The sequence below is a fragment of the Cupressus sempervirens genome, chromosome 9, assembly GCF_028749045.1.
Source record: "Cupressus sempervirens isolate cs-2001-9-10 chromosome 9, ASM2874904v1, whole genome shotgun sequence".
Taxonomy (NCBI): domain Eukaryota; kingdom Viridiplantae; phylum Streptophyta; class Pinopsida; order Cupressales; family Cupressaceae; genus Cupressus; species Cupressus sempervirens.
The window spans coordinates 609,408,507-609,412,896 of NC_143126.1; positions in this window are offsets into that span (position 1 = coordinate 609,408,507).

Consider the following 4,390-nt stretch of genomic DNA (forward strand, 5'->3'; position numbering starts at 1 on the left):
CAACTAGGGTTGCCATCTATCTCCACCATGTTTGGAAGGGGTTATGCAAAATTGTTCAACAATATTTTCAAAGTTGCAACTTTTGTAACTTGCAACTTTTATCAGCTTTTTATCTACATACTTTTGACTTCTTTTCCCTACCAAATTGGCTAACTCTTAGCTTCCCAAGGCTAGAGACCTTTCCCTAGTCTAGAGACTTCTCCTACAACTTCATGACAAGGAGTACCTTACTCATTCTAAGGCCCTTCCTAAGACACTTATGACTCCCTATCCCCTAACCAATGTTGCCAAAGCACACAACTAGGTCCTCAAACCTTTATTCTAGTTACAAAGCTCTCTTAGAGGATAGAAGAAAAAAAAATTATTGGTGAGGGCAAAGTGTCTCAAGGTTCCCTTGCACTATACTCCCCACCAAAGAAGGTAAGTCCCCTTTGGAGACAAAAGGTAGAGATCTATGCCCTAAATTTTGAACTGATTCTCATAGATCCATGTAGCCTCTATATTTGGCTTACCTTGCAACTTGACAACGTGTAATTTATATGTTCCATGCCTGGTCTTTGTATGAACCTGAGAGTCCAATATCTTCTCTTCTTGTAGCTTGAGCTTAGGGGGCATAGCTACAGTTTGAGCCTCTTGGTTATATTCCTCCACATACTGATCTACCTCAGTAAGAGGTCCTCTATATTTAACTAGATCAGCCACATTGAAGATGGGGGAGATGGCTAGATCATCTAGTAGCCCAAATTTGTAAGCATGTTGACTGTACTTGGCCAGTATAGGACACGGTCCAAGTCTTCTTATCTAAAGCTTTTTTGAAGTCCTTTTTTCCATCCTTTCTTTGTTTAGGTGGACCACGACCAAGTCCCCTACACCAAACTATACCTCTCTTCTCTTGAGATCAGCTTTGTCCTTAATATTCTTGGTGTTTTCAATGAGGGACTGTTTTACTTGATCATGCACTTCCTTCATAAATTGAATTAAATCTTTAGCATAGAAAATATTATGGACTTGATTGTCCAAACTTCTTAATTCACATACATCGCTAGGATGTATCCCATAGACAACTTCAAAAGGACTCTTTCCACTAGTTCTATTAATGCTATCATTATAGGCAAACTCTTCTTGGTTAAGGAGTAAGTCCCATGTTAAACCATATTCCTTGGTTAAGGACCTCAACAAATTTCCAAGTGTCCTATTGAGCACCTTAGTTTGACCATCAGTTTAAGGATGGTAGGCTAAACTAAATGCTACATTGGTACCTAGTCTTTTCCATAAGGACCTCCAAAAGTGTTTCATAAATTTTCTATCTCTATCAGATACAATGCTACTTGGCAATCCATGAATCCTCACAACTTCCTTAAAAAACAAATAAGCTATATAACTTGCATCATCAGTGAATTTACATGGAATGAAATGACTCATTTTGCTAAATCTATACACTACCACATAGATGCTATCAAAGCTACTCTTTGTTTTGGGCAAGCCAACCACAAAATCCATACTTACACATTCCCATGGCCTATTTTGTATTGGAAGAGGCTAATAAAGTCTTGCATTTGTAGAAGTACCCTTTGCTCTTTGACATATGATGCATTGCTCAGCATAAGTTCTAACAACTCTTTGTATTTTAGGCCAATAGTAGTATCTTTGGACCAATTCTAAGGTCTTACTTAAGCCAAAATGGCCACCCAAACTCCCATTATGTTTTTCTTGAATGAGGTTCTCCCTCATGGATCCTTTTGGTACACACAATTGCCCTCATTTAAAGAGTAGTCCATTCTGCAATGTATGTTCTGTAAACTCACCATGAAAAAGATTTAGATGCTCTTGACACACCTCGTATGCTCAGTTTGATATAGTTCCTTGAAGTTATCCAATCCTATTCTCCTTACTTGGATTTCTTGAATAGTGAGTAGCCTTCTACTTAGGGCATATGCTACTTTATTGAGCTGCCCCTTCTTTTGCTTTATGGTAAAGGTATAAAACTAGAAATACTCCACCCACTTGACATGTTTATGGTTGAATTTGTCTTGGGAGTTGAGAAAATTGAAAGCTTGGTTATTAGTGAACACTACAAACTCCTTAGGAAAAAGATAATGTATCCATTTCTTGAGGGATTGAAGAAGTGCATAAAGTTCTAAGTCATAGAAAGAGTATTTTTTCTTTGTTGCATTTAATTTTTCAGTAAAGAAAGCCACTAGTCTATTTCTTTGACTTAAAACTCCTCCCACTACTATGTAACTAGCGTCACATTCCACAACAAAAGGTTCATTAAAAGTAGGTAACTTTAGGATAGGCTTAGTAGCTACCTCTTTCTTCAATATCTCAAATCCCTTGTCTACTACAGCTGTCCACACAAATTTTGTCTTCATTCCACCTTTAATAGTATCCATCATGGGAGCACATCTCCCATTAAAGTTCCTGATGAAATTTCTATAGTATTGAGCTAGGCCATGGAAAATCCTCACTCAACTAGAATTCTTGGGATTTGGCCAACTCAATATTGCTGCAACTTTAGTCTCATCTATTTTAAGATCCCTTTGAGATAGAACAAAGGCTAAATAGACTAGTTCTTGCTTCATGAAATCAAACTTGTCTAGATTGATGGTTAGGCATTCCTCTTTTCACTTAGACAACACAAACTTAATATGCTCTAAATGTTCCTCTTTGCTCATACTGAAAATTAATATATCATCTAAATAGACTATCACAAACTTACCTATGAATTCTTTCAACACCTTATTCATGAGCCTCATGAATGTACTTGGAGCATTGGAGAGGCCAAATGGCATGACTAGCCATTCATAGAGTCCTTTAGTGGTTTTGAAAGTTGTTTTCCACTCATCTCCCTCTTTTATTCTTATTTGATGATAACCATTTTTTAGGTCTATCTTGGTGTAATACTTAGCCCCTCCTAGGAAATCCATTAGGTCCTCAATCCTTGGTTTGGGAAACCTATACCAGATTGTGATCTTGTTAATGGCTCTGGATTCTATGCACAATCTTCATGTTTGTCCTTTCTTTGGTGCCAAAATAGTAGGCACCTCAAATGGGTTGATGCTCTTTCTTATTAACCCTTGATCCATCAATTCTTGCACTTGCTTTGCAACTTCCCTATTTTATTTAGGAGTGATCTTGTCAGGTGGCTTGTTTGGTAATGATGCCCCTAGAACAATATCTATTTGATGGTCGATTACTCTCTAAGGTGGCAGGGCTGTAGGTGCTCTATCTGATATAATGCTCTTTATTTCCTTCAAAATCCATTTCACTTCATGATTTATGTCCTCCTTATTCTCTGTCTCCTCTTTGGGTTTCACCACAATACCATAACCCACTCCTTCTTCCTTTTCAAGAGTTTTCATGAACTCTTTTCCCTACAACATCAGTACATTAGGACCAATTCCTTGGCTATTTGATTGAAGTAGTGATTGAATTTTATAACTCACTCCATCCTTCTTAAAGGTGTATGAGTCGAGCTTACTGTTGTGTATGGCCTTTCTATCAAACTACCATGGTCTACCTAGTAATAAGTGATAGGCATCCATGGGTAAAACATCACATAAAATCTTGTCTTTATATCCTCCTATGGTAAACTCAATCCATGTTTGCTCATGCACTAAAATATGTTGCTCTTTGTTTAACCAAGTGACTATGTAAGGAGTGCTATGAGTTGTTTTGGAAATGTTGAGCTTAGCTATGGCATCTTCTAAAATAATGTTATCACTAGACCCTAAGTTTATGATAACTTTCTAGACCTTCCCCATAATCTTACACCTCACCCTGAAGAGTGACCTTTTCTTGGGCTCTCCTTTAATTGGTTCCTTAATCAAAATCCTCTTTATCATAAAATTCTCACCACTCTCTAAATCCAATTGGATATTAGGTAGCTTCAAACTTGAAGCATCTTCATGTATATATGTCACTTTCTTTTCACCCTATGATGTTGATCCCTTTTTCAAGAAACCAATAGGAAAGGTGCCCCAATTGTTGATAGTAGTAACATTTCATACTAGAAAATTAATATGGTCCCCTTCCTCCTAGTAATCTACCTCTTCCTCCAAATCCTCTATCTCTGATTCAACCACCTCTTTGACTCGTCTCTCCATTTTGTTCAGTCAACTTGGACTCACCTTGGGACCTACTATCATTACTTTTTCCTCCATAGCTTCCCCTATATCCTCTACTATCTTTACCTCTTCCTCTATTCTTTGAGGTATGGTCTTGCTTCCTCTTTCCCTTCTCTTCCACCTTTAGAGAAATTTGATAGCATTGACAGAATATTTTAGGGGTGACAAGACTCATGTCTTCTTGGATGGACCACTTGAGCCCATTCAAATACCTTTCCAATATAATACTTTCATCTTCCACCACCTTGGAACTTAAGCATAGT